Below are 25,413 nucleotides of genomic sequence, written 5' to 3'. Positions count from 1 at the left end.
GTGCGCGGGCTGCAGGTGGCGATGTGCACAACGCGTAAGCTTCGCAGAGCAGGGCAACTCCACACCAGGTGCTCCGCGGTAGCCTGGTCAACTGGAGCGGGGCAAAAGGGGCGGGTGGAGTTGAACGGGGCATGGTATTGAGGTGGCAAGGACCTCGTCACAGCTGGCGTGAGGGTGACTCCCAGGCGAAGACGTCTGAGCAGGACCTCACCTTGGCGAGACAACGCGCCAGGGAGATCTGTAGCCCGCGCAGGGGTATGAGAGCGCGTGCGGTGTGCCGTAGACATTCTTTTTCACTGGCAAGGCGAACACCGTTTGACGAAGGTGCAAGAGGAGCTGAATATTGCACACGCACGGGGTGTATTCCCGCATCTGCAGCCTGCATTGCGAAGTGGCTGTTCCGTTGGCGCCATGACACGCGCACACGACATGGATAAGTGTCCATTATGTCCCGGATTTCTAGCAGAAGTTCGTTGGATGTGAGAGTTTTACGAAACTCTCGAACAGCTGCTGATGAATGAGTGTAAATTGTACAATGTGGTGAAGCGTGGTTTATTACCAACGATGTGTGTAGCAGAGCATCCCGCACTGCGAGGAGTTCTGCCTGCGTTGATGGCCACTTATCCGTTTTTATGTAAGTGCAGGTCACTGATTCCGCTTTCGATCGGTATTTCAACCAGGGTCGCCAGTGCCACGGCCAAGTGTGGTAGCTACAGGACTAACTTGGTACTGTGCGAGGCTGGAGCAAGAATTATCCGGATGAACGCTGCCTGTGAGGTGAACCTGACAGCAGCGCAAACACGATACAGCAGTGAAGTCTAAGATAATCGCTGGCTTTCGCGTTCGAATCGCTGAAGAGACTTAAGTACCCGACGAAAATTTTCGATAACACTCAAATAATATAATTGTTACATGCTGCATCACAAAACTCGCAGAGAGCTTCCGCTCTCAAAATCTGTTCATGATTTCACATGTCAACACATTGATTGCAGATTTCGCTTCCATCAATGAAGATTGGTCTCGTGACAAAGAATTCCCCCGGAGAAGCTCTGTTTTACTGCGAAGCAGTATATGTATACCTCCCGTTTTTATTCCGGGGAAGCCGATTTACTCGGCGCCTTTGCGGCGCTCCTCCTTTCACACCGCCTTCACAACTGCTATTTTCCTCGCCACCACCAATGCCTCTTTCACAAGCTGCGCAAACGCCTGATAACGGCGGTAGCGCCCTTATCAGGGGGTACCAGAGTAACTTGCTCGCTTGGAACGCTGACGTGAGCACGTAATTCTTTTTCAGCATGAAAGGCTTTCCGCGCGGCATTTTCGCCCGCGTATTACACGCCTAAGCACACGCCCATCCCCTCTTGCCGCTTTATACGTGCACGGGTTGGTGGTGGAAACAAGGGGGCGTGCATGCACAGCTAGGCCTCAATTTTGAAGTGGTTGACCTCAACCGGGAAGTGCACCGTGCGGGCCGGAGCCGGGCGTTTGTTAGAGACGGAGTACATTTCACTGAGGGCGTAGCGGAGCCGATGGGGAGGCGACTAGCTGCGCGGGCGGTAGCTTTTTTAGGTGTCCAAGAGCATTCTGGAAGCTGGACTAAATAACAGGCACAGTGAAAATGCGGTAGGGACAAGCGATTGCGATTGAAGTCGAATGTACAGCGCAAAGGAAAGTACAGTCTTTGTCAAAATTTTGTGGGCCGCGGCGACCCTGGCCGGAGCAGGCGCGCGGCCGAGCAGGGGCGCTGCGCTTGCCGCTGCCGGCTGGTTGCGCGGCTAAAGAGAGGGAGGGGAAGTTTCGCGCTCCCTTTTGTAGTATGGCTGGCGCGATAAGTGCAGCGGCGCCGGTTTCTCAGAGCACTCACGCATCGCTTCAGCGCAGGCACTTCGCGCAGCACTTGCCGCGCCAGACACACTACACAGGCGCAAGAGCAGAAGTTCCCCTCGCTGTCTTTACCCAAGCAACCAGCCGACAGCGGCAAGCGCAGCGCCCCTGCTCGGCCGCGCGCCTGCTCCGGCCACGGTTGCCGTGGCCCACAAAATTTTGACAAAGACTGTACCAAAGTTAGCACACAGGGCGCAAAAAAGCTTAGAAAGGGGCATGAGGTAGCAAAGCAGGAGAGCGAGGAGGCAAGCGACGTCTTCCCGGTGACCGACTCTTATACCAAACATCGGAAAAGAATTAACCGAAAGAAAAAGCGTGGGGTGACTATGATTACCTAACTACGTAAACATGTACGGTTGCAGATCACGGGAAAAATGGTTAGAGGTTCGCGGCCAACTAGAAAAAGAAAAGACTGAAGTATATGCCTTTACAGAAACTTTTCTTCGAGATTTAGAAGAGCCCCCTGCAATGCATGAATAGATATGGCAAGGCTGTAACAGAACGGTAGGTACTAGAAGGGTGCGGGAGGGGTCGGAATGCTTATTCTACAGGGAGCCAATTGGCACAGAGTAAACAAAAACTGCGAAGAACTAATGTGGGTTAAGGGGACGATAGCGGATAAGAGAAACACTTTTGGGAGTCGCCTGTCTGTAGTCAGGTGATGACAGGGAGGTTAGAGAAAAGAATGATAAACTGGTAGGATGCATTGGGCGGGACCTCGATCAGTTAAGACAATCGGTGAGAAGTGATTCTAGTGGGAGACATGAATGCCCACATTGAGGACCTGGACGGATACACAGACCGCAACGGCAAACTCGTACTAGATATGTGTGAAGAACATAATCTCATTGTAATAAACAGAGAGAATAAATGTGAGGGACAAATTACTTGGGAACGACGGGAAAAGCAGTCCAGTATAGACTACAGCCTCCTTTCAGAAGGAGTGTATGAAAGGATGACTCCAATGGAAATAGATGAAATAGGTACCCACAGCTTACGAAGTGACCATAAACGGATAACATTGACTTCTGGAAAAATGGAAGGTCAAAACCAGAAAACGGTGGTACACGACTTGAAATTAAACGTTCAGCAAAAGGCTAATATTCCAAAAAGCCTGGAGACGAAAATTGAGAGACAACCTACGAAAGATTGGGAATACAGCGAACTGATTGGTTTCATTCAAGGAAAGATAAGGAACGCGAAAGAACGCAACTACTGGAAAGGAAAAAGAAAACATAGAAGCTGGTGTAACAGCTATAACACAAAGGCAGCAAGCATCGAAAGAGCACAGGGAGGCCAAGCGAGTGGGAATTCAAACAGAGGAAATAACTTTGAAGTGGAATTGGTACCGCCTTAAGAAGCTCGAAGAACAAAAACTTGTACAACAAAAACTTAAACGAGAAAGTGAGCGATGGGTCTCGAATATACGGGCAAAGGATAAAGGCGCGCCGAGGAAGTTTTGGAATCATGTAAAGGAACTAAGGAAAAAGACCGAAGAAGTACAACGACATGTCATAAACGGCGAAGGCCAGGTACTAAAAGGGGAAGAAGCGTTATTTCACATACGTTCAATGATACAAGAGAAGTTCAGAAGAACGGAGAGAGGGCTACAGCATTCAGAGAGTGGGGCAAGCGAAGTGCGTACAGATAGAGAGCTAAAGTTGAAGAATCTAAACTGAAAAAAAAAGCCGAAGAGAATGTTCCAGCTATTACGGCAGCAGGGGCAGAGGAAATTTCTATACGGCTGGTCAACCTACTGGGTCCAAAAAGCAAGGCACAACTGATTCGAGCAATCGAAAAAGTGATAAAAACTAAGCAAGTACCGGACAATTGGCCTAAGAGCAGGATGAAGATGATATATAAAGGTAAAGGAGACAGGGCTGATGCCAATTCGTACAGGCCTATTATAGTTACCTCAGTGGCATACAGGCTGGCCATGCAAGCCATAAAAGCGGAACTTACAGGCGTGGATAGAGAGACACAGCATACTGGGAGAACCACAAAATGGTTTTAGACGAGACAGACGCGTAGAAGACAAGTTATTTGTTCTAACCCCATTCCATTGAGGTGTCAATGGCCCAGGAGCGACTACTATGGATAGCATTTCTCGATTTATAGGCAGCCTACGACAACGTAGATATAGAACTTCTATCGAGGATACTTGAGCAGGAGGGCTTAGGCCAGGACTTTATACAGCTATTGCGGGGAATTTACAATGAGAGCGAGGTGCAAATTACCTGGGAGGATCAAAAGTGCACGGAACCGGTAGTCACAAATAGAGGTTTAAAGCAAGGTTGTCCTCCGTCGCCATTGCTGTTCATGCTGTACATGGCTAGACTAGAAAGAAAGCTTGAAGGCAGTAAAATAGGCTTCAATCTATTTTATAGCCGCAAAGGACAGGAAGTGGAACAACATATCCCGGGACTGATATATGCAGATGACAAAGTACTACTAGCAGATAGCAAACAGTGTCTCTAACAGCTCACAGATATCTGTGGGGAAGAAGCTACTGAACTGGGGTTAGAGTTTAGCACAGCAAAGTCGGTAGTTGTAGTTTTTAATGACAACGCCCGTAACGAATCGGTATTTGTTCAAAAAGCAGCAATACCGTGGGTAACGGAATACAAATATCTGGGCATATGGTTAAACGTAGGTCAGGCCTATCTAAAAATTCATGAAGAGCATTTAACAATGAAAGGCAGAAGAAACGCCTCTATCATGAAGCATAGAGCACTGCGGGGATATAACAGATATGAAGAAGTTCGAGGAATCTGGAACGGAGTAATGGTACAAGCACTCACCTTTTAAAACGCAGTAGTGTGTATCAAATCAGAGATTCCATCAGGGCTAGAAGTAAATTAGAGGGTGGTAGGTCGGTTGGCATTAGTAGAACACAGTAAAAGAACCGATGAGGCAGTGCAGGGAGACATAGGATGGGCATCCTTCGAAGTGAGAGAAGCACAGAGCAAAATATGTTTTGAAGAACGACTTAGAAATATGGATGATCAGAGATGGGCGGCCAAAGTGTTACGGTATCTTTACATAAAAAGCGTGGACACACAGTGGAGGAAAAGAACCAGAAGGCTCAGGACAAAGTATATGAAACCTGGAAGTGCAGGGGAAATGACCAAGGCAATAAAAAATGAAGTGAAAGAAACAGAGACAACGACCTGGAAAAAGAGGATGGATGCGAAGAAGTCCTTAGATATCTACAGGATCGGGAAGCAGGAGATCACAAGGGAAAAATTATTCGATAATACCAAAGGGAGTGCATTGCTTTTTGAAGCCCGGGCGGGTTGGTTGCGGACAAAAACGCTTATCCGTGAGCCGGTACGGGACGAACTATGCGCAGGCTGCGCAAATAAGCCAGAAACCATGCGGCATATTGTAACGGAGTGCAAAAGTATCCGTCCAGTCCTCAGTGATGGAGCCATCGACCTTCAGGAAGCCCTTGGCTTTAAGGTTAGCGGGAAAGTGAATTCGACAGCAGTAGAGGTTAGTAAAAGAAGGTTAGAATGTTGGTGGAAAAGAGCAGAGAACAATCTGGGAAGACATGTGAACAAAGAAGTCAGACTACCACAAAAATTTCGTTAAAGCGTTTTCTTTTTATTTAGAGATTATTTTTTTTATTTTGTTTGTATTTTTTGGCGAGATCTTTGTACAGTGGCGTTGCGACTAAGGCTGCTGTGCAACCCCACCCCGTTACAAAAGGGTTGCCACTAAGCATCATCATCACCATTATCATCATCATCATCATCGCTTCCTGCCGCTACGGATGGCATGCGGGTTCTGCTGGCGAGAAATTTAAGCGTTTAACTCTCGCGGCTCAATGCACCGTGTCAGCTGTCCTCACTGGCCGAGCCGTTAGGGCTTGGTTTGATGTGTTACACAGAGAGTGAGATGCCTACTGAGCGGGACGGAAACGGACAGCAACAGGTTTGTCCTTATAGAGTAAAGATCGAGTCCTTCCAGGTATTAAGACCCCATGGGCAGACGAGTATCACTCGCTCGGAGGAATAACAGCGGGAATCAAGGGAGCGTCTGCGGGAAACGAAGCGCGAATGGGTGCGAAAACAACAGAAAGCCGCTGCCGCTGCCGTATCCACCGCAAGTTCCAGCTCGACTAGTAGCTTGGAATCTCTTTCGGATGCACAGAAACGTCGGAATGAGCCAATATTTCTTGTTCCACTTGAAGGGCTCTCAGAGCGGCAATCTTGGCGGTGCTTTTCACTTCTAAGCACACGCACGCAACTGGTTGCCGGTTTTCAGGCCCGAGCTGGGAGTAGAGGGACAGGGGGGGGGGGGGGGTGCACGCACAGATATCGGTTTCATGCCCTAACTGATGACATGTCCGTTGTGCTGGTGAAAGGTTTTAAGTGTCCGTCCACCGCCCCGTTGCAATTCGAACTTTCCGGTGTCCTCCATGGTCCATAGGATTGGGCTGGTGTGTTATGCAGGCAGTCAGATGCCTACAACGCGGCAGGGAAACAGGCAGCTCCATGTTTGTCTCCTAGAATAGTCCTTTAAAGTTTCATTGGCTAAGTGACAATGGCAGGACCGCAAATTACGAACGAACTTCTTTTGTTTCGTGCATTCCGTGTACTGCGTACAAGGTCAGCTTTCTTCACAGAGTGCAAGGGCAGGGATATATTTCAGCTCTATGCTGGTTAAAAAAACCTGTTTTTTGAAGTTTTTGTTTTTTCATATCTGTTTTAGTGAAGTTTGCTTTAAAACATGACGCAAATGTATTGTTGAATGGCAGCAACATACATAGTATACTTGAAAGAAATACAACCTTATGGCTTAAACCTTATTGCTTAGAATGAATGAATATACAGTCCTCCTAGAGAAAACAAAAAGGTAAAGGAACCACAGTCTTGACCCTCAGCCAACAAGTGTCCACCGAGGTTACGGCGAGAAAAAGACTTGTCGGAACTTTTGACTCGCTTTAGCGGTGCCGAGAGATCCAACAAGTAAGAAGGTTTATTTTGGACTTCCTGACTCGTTGGACCTTTTGAGTCGCCTTAGACGCGTTAAACAGTCTAATAAGAGTCAGAGGTCGAAGGAGTGAAAAGGTCCACAGCGAGTCAAGAGAGCCAGTGCATCAAAAATCCAACGAGTCAAGAGATCCAATTTTGGATCTTTCGACTCATTGGACCTCTTGTCTCGTTGGATCTCTTGACGCGGAATCCACCCTGCCCTTTTGGTTGAAGCAACGAAGCACAATTTCATCTTCGGGTTGGCTTGAGCTTTACGTTTGCTTTGCAGCTAGTGAACAATTACTTTTATTCCTCTCAGGAAAGTCGAAAGGAAATAGTACTACACATGACTCCTCAGCAAAACATCTAATCAAGAGCGCAGATGTCCGTATTTATTATGTCTTTACAGGCCCAACGGCAGTGGCGTGGACTTTATTCCATTCCAAAACAGAACACTATTTAAGAAATATAGGGAGCGAATATTTTTAGATTATATGAATATCCAAAATAAATGTTATAAAACTCTAAGGTCACAAGCCACACAAAAATCAAAATTTTGCACAAGAAAAAATTCCTGTAACAGTATCAGCGCATATAAATAAAAAGGCGACGTGTTAAATGACGCAATCCGGTTAAACAGCTCCAGTGCTGGCTTGTGCGTAACAAATCTTAAATATAAAATCTAGCTAGAAAACGTGAGCACAGTGAGAGGCCCTGTCCGTACACTACTCTGGATAGTCTATTTCAGAGGAATTACTACTCAGTGTTTTCAACACGGAAAACTGCACTTGAAATGGCAGGAATGACGAACTTAAATTAATAAGTTGTAAATCTAAACAAAAAAGTCATGACCATCGTGTTATGCACTCAGTGATGCGAGTAAAAATGGGCTGTTTTGAAGCGAACAATGGTGGAGAGGAGTGCTCTGTGGGGTTAGGGTCGGAAACGGGGCAATGTTAAGGTGGAGCTCCCGGCTTAACAAAACGGGTCCACATATTATTCTCTATGTTTTTCTTTCCTCTAATAAGCAGCATCACCTTGTTTGGGGTCCGTAATTGCTGTAGTTTACGTCACGAAGCGAGTTGTCGCTATGCGTCTCGTGAAACCGTGGAATGCCTGAGGATTATGTCATGAAAACGCGTTCTGTCGTGTTCGGAAGCCCAGCCTTTCAGTGAACACCCATACCCAGGTGTTTTTACTTTGTAGGAGCTTAATCACTCTTTTAGATGCTTGATTTCATGACAAAACTTTAAAATACGCCCATTTACTGGTCGCACCGAGCGCCAGACAACTTTGGCAGCTAAGCTTACAGGTAAACTGTCCTGCAAAATAAAATGAAGAGAACTGCAGCCATAGCAATATCGCCAATTAAGTTGTAGATGTGAGTGGTGATTTCTTAAAGAGTTTAGTTCAAGTGGAGCATTCTAAACACGAGACAATTTACTAGTAAAATCGAACAGGCATTGCGCTAAAGCTTGAGCCACGGGCCTACACCTAGTTTCTGCCATCAATGCAGACAGCGAGACCGCAAATGTGGAAAATGTGTGCACGTAACTATTGCTTCCCTTCAGCAGCTCACCTGAATAATTAGTCGAATAGTATTGCTGGTTATGTTATGACTCTGTGTAAAATTGTGACAAAATTAAAATCTCTATACTCCAAAGTTCTCCACGTATGACGTTGTTGTATAATTTTTCTTTGTGACAATTTTATCAAATGGCGGAAACTTGCTAATACATGCTGTCTCTGGTTCAATTTATCCCATAGGTGAACGGCCCTGAAAAAGACACTATGAAATCCGTAAAGCAAATTTTACTTTTATTTTTATGCGGTAAGTGTTTCAGTGTTGAAATATACCATTCAAATATATATTTTATATTGCGAAAAAAGTAATTACAGTTCCACTTAGCGTGTAATCTGCTGAAACAGCCGAGATATGCTTTTTTTATGTCGGCTGAAACTTCAACAGGCGCTTCCCAGAGAAAGGGAGCGCCGTCGCCGCTGAAATTCTACGGTTTGCGCAAAGGAGTCGGCAGCTAGATTTCAGCGGAGGCAGACGCCATCTACTCTCCCTCCCCTCGGTGGATGGCGAGGAACCATCTCTGCGAGACCACTGCGCCCTGTATTGGTGGCCACTACCGGAGGCGTCTGCCGGTGGGTCTGGGAACTTGCTCCTACCCCTGCATGACCTACTACCTTCAGCAGACGGACGAAAAGGCTTGATCGATGAAACCTACACCATTAAAATAAAACGACGTACGAACTTAGCGGTACAGGCACAGCCGGGCAAAAAGAACGTGAAGACGTTATCTGGCTAAGTGGGAAGATGAGAAGCAATTCCAACTGGAAGTTGTATTTCTTTGTTATTTGCCCTTGTCTAATCCCGTCTGAGGTTAAAATGTCTGCGGAAGGCTTCAGGTGGGATGAGACAAGAGCGGGGGGTTCTGACGTCGTGCCGGAGCCGCATAACACTTCCTGGCGGGCCGGAGGTTGCCGCCCCGTGATATACATGGTCGCTTTGGACGTAGAAATAGAAAATAATGTCACCAAACATCTGTGAAACACGTGAACAGGAGGTTAGGCAATGGGCGCCAGTTTGAACAGCGCCTTAATAAGCTTTACGGGCCATTTTCGGGACTAAGTAGACTCTGAATGTTGGCACACAACATCCAGTCGCCCGATAAGTGCCCATGCACAGCCACACTCGAAAATAATTGGACAATTCGCCCATGCAGCCACTCCTGAGCTCGCCCATGCGCCCCGTCCCCATGGAAGGCCACGGCAAGAAACGCGTTCTTCAAGGCCAACAATGGCGAGCGACGTCCCACCATCCAACATGGCTGCGTCCTTGGCGGCGCTTTGTAAACGGGGAATAACAGCAGCCTAAAACAGCCGCCTAAAAGACAGAAACAGCTGTTTACAGATTTAGAGGTATATTTTAAACCACCGTTTTTTGAATTATTTTATAGCCATGCACCATGGCGTACCTGATAGTTTACTGGTACCTACGTTACCTATATCTCCTCACTTGAATTGGTCGTACTCCGTTGGAGGAGTCCTCATGGTAATAATCCTACGATGAACCCAATACAAAAGTAGTGTTGTGTAGATAAAATACAAGCCGGGACTTCTGATAGTAAATGTGTTTTGGAAATGATGTTTTTACGATTGCTGTGCTTTCAGGAAACGTTTGTTAGGATATCTTAGATCCACCAGGAAACAGTTGTCACCTGAAGCGCCGAGAGGCGGATATAAAAAACGCTTTCATTTTCTTATGAAACTACGATCATGCAACTACCATTAGAAGTGAAGAAAAGAAAGACAGACAATTGGTTTTCTTTTTGGTAATGGCGTAATGCCATCGCGATCAGGATATATATGTAGAGACATGGACAAGTGAAGCGTGAACACGAAAATATCAATCAAAACACCCAAATAGAGCGATTTCTTTACAGGAAATTCAAATTGACGCCTTGCAAAATTACAGTAGTGAAGTTGGGAAATGTCGCTTTCCAAATACACAATAGCGCGGCAATATTGAACCTCAACTAACAGCATTCTTCAGTTCTGCGTGTTATGCTTGATATTTACGTGTTTCAATTACATTTGTCCGTGACTGTACGTTTTGGTTTCCGTGCTGGCTATTATGATGTTCTCGCTGGTTTTAAGCACATATTGATAACATTGAGAGAGAGAGAGAGAGAGAGAGAGAGAGAGAGAGAGAGAGAGAGAGAGAGAGAGAGAGAGAGAGAGAGAGAGAGAGAGAGAGAGAGAAGGATCTCTAATGAAGCCTGGCGATGTTAGCCGAGCAAAAATGCGTAACATGCTACGCCAGATGATAGCGTGATAATGGTGACGGGGATGGTGTTAAAGAAGTTGATGCGCACAAAGGCGTTGAGTGTTTTGCAGCAACTGGTCTAGCCCTGTGTGTTGCAGGTACGCGATCAGAGATTTTGTATCCCGTACAGCACGTTTGGGACATGCCCACGGACCTAAAACGTCAAGTTGCATGTCCACTGAAAGCAGCAGTCCCAAAGACACTGCGAACGACACCTTTCGTACAGTAAATTGAGCACATTCACAAAGGGGCTTGAGGTTTTCTCGCACATCGCAGTGTGGACATATTGGCGCCGTAGTTTGTTTCAACTTAGAGGAAGTTTCGTGTGTATGCTGCATTCAACCGCATGCGATGTGGAATTGCTTCTACCTGCTTGGAGAGACTAGGTGGAATTTTGAGTTTGCAGTTTGGATTAATAGTAGGAGGGTTGCAAGCTGGTATAATTGGAAAGACACTCTTGGAGAAAACCAGCGCGAACTTAAACAAAGACGAAGAAAGGAATGGAATAATAGAATATAATGGAGGGCACACTGAGGTTACAATGACAAATTGTAGCTCCGCAGCACGTCTACAGAGACGTGGTAGGGAAAGTAAAAAAAGATGTATCTACAAGCCTAAAAACTGAAAACAACAAGGTAAATCGAAAGCCTCATGACCGAAATTTTTTACCGTGTCTTAGGTAGTGCCCCATACACACCTGCAGTTAAGTGGGTTGTAAGCCAATACTTCAGTGCGGAATTAGGCAAATATGGTTTAATGAATTGCATTGAGTGGTCACCTACTAGGAATTGCCAGGTATGTTAGGTCGCGTGAAGGTGTACGCAAAATTGGCATGTCATTGCAAAACAAGTTAATGTCAGTGATAAGATCGTCAACGGGATTCGTACCATCACGGCTGTCGATATGTGCGTTCGACCATGTTTGTAGCATGAAATAATTTTGAAGGTACAGAATTGCACTCGGGAATGATTTTTCCTTCATTGGCCTTTCTGGGTACAAAACAGTGAAATAACTTTATAATAAATTGTTATTGGCGGGATGAAAATGTTCTGCTGTAGACTGTATACAATTTAGTTGAAACAGTGCCACTCCGTCCGCAATTTCAGGCCTGTATATGAAGACAAGCAGCAAAACAATAGGACGAAAAACAGACCTACGAGGGGAAGATGACCACGTTGAACCTTTCGCAGAAATTGTGGTTCTTAAGCCAGAATTTGTTTTAGGCAAGTAAACATAGTTTTGGTTCCTCCCTTTTGATCGCATTCAGTGAATTTGATCGCATTCAGGGATGTATGATACTACAATGATAAAACAAAGTCAGGTGCCTTTGACTGTTCGCATAAACCACAGCAAGTAAATGAGCACTTTTATGAAAAAACCAACAGAGTGAGGTCGTGTTTATTGTCGGAACGAGACGAAAACCGGAACCCATAATTAAAAAAAAACGATTTTTTTGATCGGAGCGAAAACAAAACGGTTTTTATTATTTTGTTCAGGAGCGAAACCGAAAAAAAAAATCTTTTCGTTTGTCGGTTTGAGTGGAAGGTTCAGGTATTTCAGTATTCTTCATAATTTTTCTGCAGCGAGGTGGGAGGTTGCCGTCAATTCGCTTGCATTAAATTGGCTTTTGCCTCGCGGGTGCATTCTCTCCTTCGGCAGTTTTGCTGCTTGCTTCTATTCGCCCTCCGTCTGCTGACTTCCCAGATGATCGCCGCACGCTTCTGGGTGCGATGTAGACGTGGAGACTTTATTTATTTATTTATTTATTTATTTATTTATTTATTTATTTATTTATTTATTTATTTATTTATTTATTTATTTATTTATTTATTTATTTATTCTGAGTGTCTGAGCGTGCAGAGGTTTGGAATGACGCATTTATATCATTATTCCCGTGCAAAGACATCACATCATGCCCTGAAGTTAATTTCATTCCTGATATCAGCATGCCAGAAAGAATAATCAGCGAAGCGGGTATATTTTCATTCCTAAATCGACCCAAAACGTCTACTGCTTCTGATCATATGGGCTTCATTAACAAAATACTCAAACATTTATCAGCTATCATTTGTCGTATATTGTGTGCTCTTTTTTCCCAAACCTTATCATCACGTTTCATCCCCCAAGTCATTCCCATCTTCAAATCCAGAGAACGCTCTTTACCCCTAAACTATCGTCCCATCTCGTTAACCAGCAGCATCTGTAAACTCCTGGAACATATAATACACACACAAATTGTTAACTTCCTGGAAAATCGAATGACTCTGAACCACTCCAAAACTAAGTACATGTCCTTTCCTAATCGCGCCTCCCGAGTTCCTACTTCTTACATGCTTGATAATATTGCCAATGACCTCGTCCCTACTTATAAATATCTGGGAATTCACTTACAGCCTGACCTGTCATGGCATTGCGACATAAAACACACCCTTGCTTCCGCTGATCGCTCTTTCCGTTCTCTCAAGCGTAACCTTACACTTGCCCCTTCTAACATTCGCAAACTTGCCTTTACTACACTAATATGACACAAATAGAATATGCATCATCCGTTTAGGATCTCCGCCAAGTATACATAATAACTGATATTGAATCTCGGCAAAACCGTGCAGGCAGCTTCATATATTCAGACTGCTCACGTCATTCTAGCGTCACAGCACTAAAACGCCGCGCCAACTTTCCCGCCTCTCACTGTTCCATAAGCTTTATCACCATGTGTTACTTCACGATTTCTTTGAACCACCTCCGGTAATTTTTCCACACCGCGCCCATTCCACAAAGTTAAACGGGTAAATTGCCGCTCATCTCCCTTTCCCATAGGCGAATGGAATAATTTACCATCACATATCACCTCTCAAAAAGACTGCGGAGAATTTCATGAACTAATCGAAGAGCTAATATAACGCTTTGCTTCCATTCTGTGTTTTTGTTTCCCTACTTTCAAAACATGCGCAAATTTCATTTTTCGCACTGCATTTCCCATTTTACTTTTTTTTGTTGTGCTTATCGGTTGTACATTGCGTTTGCGTTAGAATTTCATAAATTTGTATCCTATTTGCCTCTTTTTTATTGTTATTATGTATGGAATTTTGCATTATCGTTCTTTTCAAGGTCACAACGTGTGTACACATTTGCCTTCTCAGTTTGCATATTGCCGCGTACCAAGCATTGGGTTTGTTTATTTATGGTATTTTTACTGCCCGGCTGCTCCCGGCCGTGTTATCTGCGTCCCAAGCGAAACGCTTGTTTAATTCTTTGTTTTTGTGCCGCACGGGTTATCTCATTCGGATAAAGAGAGCGTTTCGGCCTAAATTCACTGGCCTTGAATAATCTTCTTTGATTTGCAATGTTCTGGATGTAAATCGACGGCTCGAGAAACATTTGCGCCGAAAGATAAACGCCTGAAGAGCGGACGCCGAAGCATTCGAATCGCCGACGCTGGCTTGAGCATGTCATTTTGCTGACTGCTGCTTTGCCGCCGCCTATGTATTCTTTGAGTTGTTAGGGGAGCAAAAGTTCGCTCCAATAAACTTGTTTTCCCTGAAGACAACTGCGTCGCCTTTGACTTCGTGACATCGGGTGGAGGTGCGGAGTACACGCTCCCAAAATTCTCTGGAAGTCGCCAACCAAGGCCCACTCCTACCAGCCGCCGACAGCAAGGCCTCCTACCCGAGGTCGGTCTACTACCGGAGAAAGTGAAGAAGGAAGACGTCGCAACCAGCACAATGGTCAACGAAGCCAATCCACTCGTCGTTCTGCAGCACCCTCGGGAGCCCCCATCATTCCGAGGATCCCCTGGTGAAGACCCGGAAGAGTGGCTGGAGAAGCTCGAGGGCGTCCGAAATTTCAACCGATCGAGTGATGAAGAAATCCTTAGGCAAGTGTTTTTCTACCTCGGAGACTCAACTCAAGCCTGGTTTGAAAATCACGAGAGCTCCCTAACATCATGGAGCATGTTGAAAGCGAAATTTCTGAAAACATTCACCACTGTCGTGCGGAAAGAACAAGCTGAGCTGTTGTTGCAGACGACAATCTAACACCCCAACGAAGGTGTTGTAGATTTCGCGGAGGAGATGAAGATGCTGTTCCGACGAGCTGACCCCGAAATGACCGAAGAGGAGAAGGTGAGCTTTCTGATGCGGGGAGTTAAACAAGAGTTCTTGCCTGACTCATTCGCAACCCCCCGCCCCAACCCCCTCCCCCCCTCCAAAACCGTCACTGAGTTCGTGACCGAGGCTTCGATGATTGAGAGGACCCTGAACATGCGTTCGAGGCAGTAAGATAGACCACTCAACGCGTTTTTGGTGGACCCCGTCAACGGCCCGGAATTCGCGACGGAAGACTTACGGGAAACGATCCGCGCCGTCGTTCTCGAAGAACTGTGGAACCTTTTCCCAACCACGCCAAAACCCCAAGTCGCCTCCCTGACCAACGTGATCCTTGAAGTACGACACGCACTGGGGACTTCTACGCCATCGGAAGCACCCAACAAACCACAAGCGAGGACCTATTACGCGACTGTTCACCGACTCCGACCTGATCCAACCCATCGTCAAGAATCCCTGCTGTACCGCCATCCACTGTGGCCCACAAAATCCCTTGCAGCCCAAAACCAGACGCCCAGGAAGACGGACGTATGGCGGACCCCCGATAATCATCCTCTGTGTTAGCACTGTCGACCACATCTACCGTCGCTTTCTCTACAAGAGGATAGGTTTGCGAGGGTTCTCCGTCGACGCCCCACACCCCGGACCCGGCCAGCACCCTACTGAGGTCGAAGAATACCTCTCCAACACCAATCGAGGACCAGCCCGCTTCAACTGTTCACCATCGCACTACCCACACCAGTCGCCAAACCGCCGAGCCATCATGAGTTCGCGCGTGGAAGGTCCCCCAGCCCACGCTGGGGAACTAAAAGCAGCAACTTCTGGAGGTAAAGTTGCACGACCGCGGAAAAGCGCGAGCGGTTCTCCCACGTGCCGGCACCTTACTGCGCAGTCCACAACGCGTTGTTTTTGGAGGTCCCATCTCCCCGCGAGGGGGACTCGAGTAAATGCGTCGCATAGGGGGTGGGTGTATTGCGTTAACGTTTAGTGTTTGGGGAGTTGATGGTATTGAATGCGTTGTATCAGGAGCTTCTTGACGTAGTTTGAATGAGTCAAGGATATAAGGCGCGTTCGTAGCCTCCCATTCTGTGTCGGCTTTGTGGCGCAATGGGTAGAGCATCATGTACATTGCGTTCCGCCCGCAGGGTCGAGGGATCGAAACCAGGCGCCGGATAGTATTTTTTTTTATATAGTGTAGGGGGAGGGGTACGGACAACGACGGTGCGGACTACGACGGACGTCAATGCGGGTGACATCGTGAGTTACTGAAATGCTCTGCATTTAAAATGAGAACCCTCCAACGATGCAGCAACTAGCTGAAGACCATGATTCACGACATGCCCTCAGCCCGACGACCCGGTCTAACCCTGACCCGACTCCCGAACCCGACGACAGCAAAACGGCGCGACGCGTACGCGACATGACCGAACCTGCCGCTCAGAATACGAAGAAGACGACGACGCATAGTGCCCGACCGTTAACACCTACAAGCAGAAATACGACGCCACGACGCACCTGCAACTCGAGGAAGGCACGCGTCCGACGTTCAGCTGTCCATCGACGGCTTTGATGTAGTCGCCCTCATAGACACCGGAGCCGACTACTCAGTAATGAGCGGAAAATTTGCATCCAAGCGGAAGATAGTTATGACCAGATTTGGACGGTCGACACATACGAACATCTGGAGGCCACCTCGTGACGCCAAGTGGAACGTGCTCATCGCGCGTCACCATAGACGGCACAACGTACATTTCGGCGTTCGTCATTTTACCTAACTGCTCCCGCGACGTAATTCTCGGAATAGACTTGCGAAAGCCCAGGCCATCCAGGATGTGTCGCCCTGTGCGGGTCCGCAGTAGCCTCGTACGTTGCGCTGTGCTCTGAGCCTCGGCGATTTCTTCGAGAGTGTTGTGTACGCCTAATTCGAGAAGCTTCTCCGTACTGGTGTGGATGTGTAGGCCTGTCGCCATCTTGTATGCCTTGCGGATGAGTGCGTTGAGCTTTTGGCGTTGCGCTGTCTTCCAATTGTGATAGGCGGCCACGTATGCGATGTGGCTAATGGCAAAAGATTGCGCCAGGCGGAGGAGGCTGGCCTCTTTCATGCCCGCATAGCGCGCGGACATTTTTCGGATTAATCTGATAGAGCCACTGAGGCCCATGTCTTATGGGACTGGCGAACTCATCCAGAAGAAGCGAAAGGCACCACGCTCCCGCCGCAGCTTACAGTAGCAGCGAGAGATGTCAATTACAACTCCCAACTCCAGGCCGTCCAGCTGGTGATGGCTGCCCTGAACAGTCAACGGCCTGAAAGTGCTCCTCCCGCAGAGGACGCGCAAGTAAGCCTTGACAGGGGCCCAGCTATCACAACGTCCTAGGCCGCGTCTCCGGAGCAGGCGTTTTTAGATGCGACGGCATCTCATTCACTCGCCTTGTCCCTGCATCCGGCGTCGTCGGAGTCCGCCCCTCCCCCATTCTCCTCGCCGCGCGAGCTGCGCTCTCCGCCGCTCACCCCCTCTCCTCTCCGATGCCCCTCTCTCGCGAGGGGCATTGGATTGGATTGGAATGGATTGGCTTGACTTGGCTTGGCTTGGTTTGGATTGGATTGGATTGGATTGGATTGGATTGGATAAAAGTGTATTGTGTTGGATTGTGTTGCGTCATAGACGCGGCAGACGCACTGGCGCCGGCGCGTCCCCACACCGTTATGCGCGCTATAAAACGCGGTGCCTGCGCCGCTCCGCTCCATCGTTCCAGCGCCGTTCCTCCGCTGTCCAACGCTGCAACGTGAACCCCCTATGCGTCGCATCTACACAGGGGTTCCCGCGAGGGGAGGTGAGAGTTTCCCAATAAAGTTGTTTTCTCCTCCTCCTCGGAATAGACTTTTTGATGGACAACGGTGCAATAATTGATCTACAGGCCTAGTCGATAACATTTTCCTCCGATCACTGCATGACGCCGGGACCGAACCCCTAACACCCTGCTGCTGTATGGACTGCCGACGATCATGTCACCCTGCCGCCCCGCGCTAGCTTGATGATCAGCGTCTACTCTGAAGATGCGGTTTCTGACGTCGACGCTGTCGTAGAGAGTGACCAAAGGCTGCTTCTCGGCCACGGTGTGTCTGTCGCAAGAGGCATTGCGCGCTTTAAGCAACGCCAATCCCACGTTTGTGTCACTAATTTCACCGACGAGTAGCAGAATTTAAACAAGGGCGCTGTAATTGCATTACTCGAAGGAACGCAAGAAGCAAGTGACGTGATCGCTGTTGCCGAATTTGAACGTGCACCCGAAGATACCTTCAAGCTTCCGAAACTCTTTGACGTGAACCCGGCACGCATCAGCAGGGACGCCCGCATCCTTCTGGCACGCGTGCGACTCGACTGCTGCAATGTGGCGAGAGCCTGCACTGACACGGGCGCAGGGACGTCTCTGCATGTGTGTGGACTGTTCGGAACTGTACGACGCCGCTGCCAGGAATCGAACCCGAGTCCTCGTGCTCGGCAGCGCAACGCCTTGGCCACTGAGTCACCGCGGTGGGTCGTTTGTCTGTTGGAACTGAAATGTGTTCTGCCTTCTTACAAAAACTCTGGAGATTACATAAAACCTGTCTGAAGTGCAATGAATCCAATGACATAGGTAGTGTAGTGCCAGAGCACCCGACAAAAGTTCGCTTGGCCTTATGATGCGCCGAACGGCTGGGATGAATCTTTGCGCTTCGACGCCTCGCGGCAGAAGCGGATCTCCGGGGATAAAACGCCCGAGACGCACGAACGGCGACGGCGACAGTCGACGGAGCCACCGAGCCTGGACGTGCACTCGCCTTTGTGCGAGACTTGTAACGCTCTTCTACGTATTAGATTCAGAGCATCTGATTCACTCGCCTTGTCCCTCCGGCGTCGTCGTCGTCGTCGTCGTCGGCGTTGTCCGCCCCTCCCCCATTCTCCTCGCCGCGCCAGCTGCGCTCTCCGCCGCTCACCCCCTCTCCTCTCCGATAGCGAACGCTCTCTCGCAAGGGGCATTGAATTGGATTCGATTGGATTGGCTTGGCGTGGCTTGTATTGGATTGGATTTGGATTGGATTGGATTAAAGTGGATTGTGTAGGATTGTGTTGCGTCATAGCCACAGCACGTTGCGTCATAGCCGCGGCAGACGCGCTGGGGCCGGCGCATGTGCAGTACTCTCTCTTCCGCGGTTTCCTCTCCTTCGGGCGCGCTGCGCATATAACCGGTGTGCCGTTCTCCGGCGAAGCAACATCCACGCATGGCTCAAACACCTAGAGTCCACGCCGCTTTACAAGTACACCAACGTCGTCATCGACTGGGACCGGCTTACGCAGTCCCCTCAACGTTATGCGCGCTATAAAACGCGGTCCCTTCACCGCTCCGCCTATGCGTCGCATGTACACAGGGGTTCCCGCGAGGGGAGGTGGGAGGTTTTGCATATAAATGCTGCTTTAACTCACCGTCGCCTCGACAGCTTAATTGCTCAGCTCTGCGCAGCATTGGCAGTGGGCTTAGCAAGGCAACTTCGCAACAGGAGTAGTAATGCCAGCTCGCTGTGGAGGCTGATATTTTACTGCGAAACAGTACATGCCCCCCCCCCCCCCCAGCTTTCATTCTGGTGAAGCCGCTTTACTCGGCGCCAATCGGAGGCTCCTCCTGATCCTCACTTACCCCCCTATCACATCTGTTATGTCCCTCGCCAACACGCATGCCTGTTTTACCGGTTGTGCAATCGGCTGACAGCGGTGATAGCGGCATTTGCAGTTTATGGGGGGATACACAGACGCCTGAATGGGTGTAAAAACACCGGAAGTCGCTGCCACCATTGCGGCCTCAAATTCCACCTCACATAGGTGCGGATAACTCCCGGTTCAAGGCCACTTGCCCTGTTGGAACGCCGGCGTGAGCCCATAATCCTGCTTCACCTTGAAGGCTTTTCGAGCGACATTTTTGAGGCAAATTTTATGTCTCAGGGTGCGCCCATCACCTGTTGCCGGTTTATGCGCGCACGAGTTAGGTGTGGATGGAGGGGGGCGTGCATGCAAAGCTGCAATTCATATCACTACCGATGTCATTCCCGTTGTGTTGGTGGGAGATTGAAACGTAAAAGACTCATAACCCAATTCACCCTGCAGCTGACATGCGTTTATCGAGCGGTTTGGGTATGCGTTGGTGTGTTACACAGACAGTAACATGCCTACGTTGGGGGACGGCAGAGCAGTCACGTTTGTCCGCTAGAATAACGCTCGAGGCCTTCCAGGTTTAACTCGCTATGAGACGAACACCTGTCGTTCGCTTGGAGGAAGAGCGAAAATGGAAGAAGCGTCGACCCGAACGGAAGCGCGAAGAGGCACGAAAACAACGAAAAGCCGTTGCAACCACCGTTGCCTGTTCAAGTTCCAGCTTTTCGAGTAGCTGCGAACCCCTCCCGGATGAACGACCTTTTAGAACGCTGAAGTGCGCCAATATTACTTGTGCAGCTTAAAGAGCTTTCAGAGCGGCATTTTCTACGGTTTCTTTCACTTCTAAGCACGCGCAGATAGCTGGTGGCCGGCGATAAACAGTTGTGCTGGCGGAAGGTTTAAACGGGGACGTCAAAAGGCCCAACGCCTCCTGTGCGGTGTCCGAAGTGGACTAGTGGATTGGGTTGGTGTGCTACACAGACAGTAAGACGCATAAGACTCGGGAGTGAAATAGACTGTGCCATGTTTGTCTTTCAGACTAAAGCCCGAGTCACTCCAAGTTTAAATCAGCTAATTTGGTAGGAAGCATGCAAAATCGCAAATTACAAACAAGCGTGTTTTGTTTTATGCGTTCCTATGATTCCACCCAGCTTCGCAAGTCATCCCTCATCACAGAGTGGAAGGGCACTACTTTTTAAGAACCTCTTAGCTCCATAACTTACTGGCTGCGTCTTACTCTGTTAAAATTTTATGTTCTCGTCATACACACGCGGATATAAAATCATTTCGAAACCTTTTAGACGGTGGCAGCTAATGCAGGGGTGTTGTGGAAACACGCACCCTAAAATAATTTGAACTAATTGAATAGAAAATGGGGCTTATTTTTTATTTATTTATTTTATTTAATACTTACTGCGGACCGCACTTCGGTCCAAGCAGGAGGGCATGGTACAATGCAAAGATCAATACAATAAAACACCCACAAAAAAACAATGCACGGTTACCCAGTATCGGAAGTACTTCATTCGGTTACCTGGTTCCAGTCTGAAATTGTGCGTGGAAAAAACGAAAATTTCAACGTGTCCGTTATCGCGAAGTACGGAGTTAGGGCATTTGGTTGGTGATGTCTTGTCGGTCTTGTGTTTAAGGGAGAAAGAAAAGGGGTTGGATCAAGGGCAAGTTTGCGATTCTATAAAAGAGACAGAAAATCAAGGCGGCACTTGTTTCTATGATCCTGAAGGAAAGAATATTATTAGCTTCCATTAGGTCTGTTCGCAGAAACCTAGAATAAACAAACCGAATGGCCTTCACTGAATCCTTTCAAGATTCTTAATGTTTTGTTCAGTATGGGGGTCCCACACGATACTCGCATATTCCAGCTTCGGCCGAACGAAAGAAAAATAACTAAGAAGCTTAACGTTTGGAGGGGAATTTCGGAGCTTATATCTTAAATAGCATAATTTCCGGAAGGCAGACGAGCAAATATTATCTATGTGCAAGTTCCATGATAAGTTGTTTGTTAATGTAACGCCGAGGTATTGATAGCTGTCAACCTGTGTGAGTGAAGACGATCCTAATTTATACACGTATTCACTGGGGTTTTTCTTTCTTGTCACATAAAGGTATACACTTTTTCCCAAATTGAATTGTTTTCAAATCTTAAAATTTACGTAGTAATGAATAGAATGCATGAGCAATAATACCAGACACTCATTTTAAACCGATAGAGTTATTAGGCTATTTTTTCGATTTCACTGTCGCTCATAGCCATCCGCTATCAGCCGTGCTCACCAAGCGTCCACGGAAATACGTCACCGATGCCACCCGGAAGTTATGGCTGGGGCATTAAAATGAGAGGCCTCCACTCAATCGTAATGTAACGCAAAGGCGACTAAATTTTAGAGAGAAGGACAATGATACAACCGCGGATACGAAAGAAGACACGCGTTTTCAGCAGGTGCCGCGCCTGTGCTGTGAAGTTTGTTCTATATCCAGTCGGTGTAAGCATGCCAGGCAGGCACGGTCGCCAGCCGTGCCGGCAACTCACGCCAGCACACCAAAGCGTGTTTCCGACAGAAAATCAGAAATTATAAATTTCTTATACTTCATGCGCCGACACTACAAGTGGGCTACGAGGCGCGCCGTAGGGGTAGTCTCCCGGATAATTGATACCACCTCACGATCTTTATCGTACACCAAAATCTCGACACACTACCATTTTCGTTTCCTCATTCCATAAGCCAAATGTCCCCGAGGCTAGGTATCCAAGCTGCGGTCGGGAATCAAAGCAGCGCAACGACTTCCCCACTGAGCCAGTGCGGCGTGCTTCCGGCACTAACATTGGGTGTCCTAACTAAAACACGTGGAAAACGAATTGTGTCAGTAACTCGGAAATCAAGGAAGGCTTAGATTAAAAGCAAAAAAGAAAAAAAGTAAAACCCGCTAAAAGCTTTCAAAATATTTTCAATATTCCCACGGTTTTGTCTCCGCTGCAAGCTCGGTGGTTTGTCAAACGACAGATGGTGTCACACGGCCAAGTTAAAAATCACCCTAAAAATAGGTACGGATGTCTTCCAAGAGAACATTCACAGAGAAATCTTCTACGTGGCTCCAGAGACAAGCGGCTGTGCCAAACTCACGATCGCCGAAAAAAAAAGAATATCTATAACCATTTGCGCACAAATGAAACGCCCCAACAAGAGCAGAGCAAGAAAAAGAAACAATAAGGTTGGAGTAACCCCTGATCATGACCCGAATATTACAGCGCCTACTGTTTACCCGCATCAAAGGAGGGGAAAAAAACCTTTACTAGGACTGCATATAAGGCAGTCCTCAAGCTCGCAGTTTTGACCGTGAGACAAAATAACGACGGGTAGACCACTAGGTTAACAGAATAGACTTGCATACATGGGCCTAGACGACGGGGAAGGCCAGTTACTCAATGGGGGGATAAAATAACAATAATCGGAGCAATCAATGCACACGGCAAACGTAGGATGTTGGTAATAATAACGATGAATATGTCCTCACCTTGTGTCTTCCTAACGCATTTCAAAGAATCAGAGAAACCACTTTTGTAGCACCCAAGAGAGCGGATGGAAAAACAAAGTCGGGAGGGTCAACATATAGAATACAGGCATCGCTCCCCCCGTTCGGGGGGGAGCCCCCTCCTGCCGGGGAGGGGGGCTGCTCGCGATGATAAACATGCCACCGATGGACCGAATCTGCATGCACACTCCCCTCTACCAAAATTATGGATCCAATCCTACACAAGACGCGGCTATGTTGCAGAATCAGGTTCATTGGAAGTTCCAAAATCATGAGACCACAGTATGCACCGACTCCGGGATGTACGAAAGCCCGGGGCTGCAATTGTCGTAGTTGTTCTCCAACATACCGGAACAGAGAAGTGTAAGTTGGAGCCATCCGCTTGGCAATCTGAATAGCTCGATTACCAAATAGAAGCGTAACAATATTACAGACTCTCGAAGGAAATTATACTGTTTTCTGCATGCAGAATACCTAGGCGCTTCGATAACATATTCCCATTCCCAATGCAAAAAGTTAACCTCGCCTAGACAGCCGGGCACCATCGTCTGGAAGAAAAGAACCCACTGGCCAAGAGGTGCACCAACTTGCATTCCGTCCGCCTTAGGATGATGACTACCACATTGCCCTCCTTGAAAAACGTCAAAAATGAATGTTCAACCTGTGCCTAAGAACACGATCTTTCCCCTTGCTGCAACGTTGTCTCAATGCTGAAGAATCACAAATTCTGTGAACGAAAAACCGACACAAGTATCTGCAAACCCATGTGCGCTAACGTGATCGGCAGAAACATCACGCATTACCTTAAATCTCCCCTAAAATCGTAGAATCATCCGCCGTCTTGCACGCAACCCAGCGATTTCTAAGGGCAGTGTCAGTGAAGAATAACTCAAACATAACATTATCCAGTTCTTCGAGGCATAAGAGGCAGCTTTGACCACCTCGTTACCTCAATATCAGCGTGAGCTGTTTGAGAGGGCAAGGGAAGGAGCTGCTGGATCTGGTTCCCTAAACTTCAGGTTCCGACTTGAGCTCCCAGCCAATTCTTTACCCCATTTTACTAAACCACAAGTATTTCTTCCTGAACTAAAATCTTCTCCATCTTTCTCTCTCGCTCACTCTATCTCTTCACAAAAAAAAGCAAAATAGTTCAGCCCGGCCTAGACATCAAATAATAAGCATTTTGGAACCCCGCTTTGACGCCTTCTCGCTCAAACTGACCTACACCTTGCAGCCGTAACCTCTCCTCACATTTTAAGCCACACAAGTGCTGAGAGCCTTTGTTTTTGTGGGCCACGGCGATTAAAAATCCTTGTTGCTAGTCTTTCTCTCTTCAATGACTTCAGGTAATCTACTGTGATCAAGGTACAAGCTTCGGGTATATATGAAATGAATTACTTTTTGGTGTTTCTTAAATATGTTGGGAACTACCTCTCGACAATGTCTACTGAATATCCCGAATGATTGCATTGAAAGTTACCTGTTGATTTCCTTTAAATATCCAGTTTTATCGCCACCCAATATTTTATTCCGCGGGTTTTGAATCAATGATATGATTAACGTAAATGGCCCCGAGTTTGAAACAGGTTACTAGTCTCATCACTATATATGAACAGAAGACAAATTGATTCGGCTCTATGTCACATTGCTTTAAAACAATTTTGTTCACCCGCTAAGACAAATGTCCCGTTTACTACTCGTGTTTACGTACTTACAATATACCTTTGTGTTGTAGGCGATTATGAAGCGAGGTGCCCCAATAAGGAGTCGTGTAACAGTCATTGCGAACATATTGGAAAGCCCGGTGGAAGATGCATTGGTACTGGAAACAAAAAATGTCAATGCAATTCAATATCGTTTTGATAATGTTGGCGCATTCAATGAAGTGGAGTGCATGGTAACTAATAAACAAGGTATTACCATTGACAGGGTTGCTGAAGCATTATTTTGAACACACAAAATAAAACCACCAATATTAATGTACGTACTTCTTTTGGCAGTTATTTTTGCTTTTCATATAGTTGATGAAAACGTACCAGGACCCCTAAGCACTCTTAACGATCTATCTTAGGGTCCAAATCTCGATCGCACCCTCACAATATAACTGTAATGGTTTTTATTCTTTGCTTCTGTTTCTTCACTCCATTATTTTGAATAAGAGATTGGGACACTCGTCTTTTGTGATGTCTATAGTAAGCTTAAGTGTCACTATTCGTAATACTGAGCCTTACGGCGTGTTAAGCGACGGCGAGAACAGGCGCCCGTAGACCGTCACGCTAGGGGTGCCTGTTGATGGTGTTAAAGCACAAAGCGTAACCCAAAGCCTAATGTCAGGCCTGTAGATACCTGGGTTCGGATCGCCTTTTACTTTATAC

The 25,413-nt window shown here is 47.3% G+C and overlaps 1 protein-coding gene across 2 annotated transcripts in view; it reads left to right on the top strand.

The window, feature by feature from the left end:
• The window catches only part of LOC144180575 (defensin-like), a 127,433-nt gene that overhangs the window by 26,757 nt on the left and 75,263 nt on the right, over positions 1 to 25,413 (top strand). The window contains exons 2-3 of one of the 2 annotated variants that reach the window (XR_013324458.1): positions 8,631 to 8,694; positions 11,808 to 11,899. The gene's annotated coding sequence lies outside the window, so the exon portion shown is untranslated. Of the gene's footprint in view, positions 1 to 8,630; positions 8,695 to 11,807; positions 11,900 to 25,413 lie in introns of those variants that run through there. The other variant, XM_077708904.1, reaches the window with a different exon arrangement.

The sequence above is a fragment of the Haemaphysalis longicornis genome, unplaced genomic scaffold (assembly GCF_048455015.1).
Source record: "Haemaphysalis longicornis isolate Haplotype H1 unplaced genomic scaffold, Haemaphysalis longicornis Haplotype H1 scaffold_4, whole genome shotgun sequence".
In the NCBI taxonomy this organism is placed as follows: Eukaryota; Metazoa; Arthropoda; class Arachnida; order Ixodida; family Ixodidae; genus Haemaphysalis; species Haemaphysalis longicornis.
The sequence above is the reverse complement of the archived record's forward strand: the minus strand, read 5'-3'. Positions and strand labels throughout refer to the sequence as shown.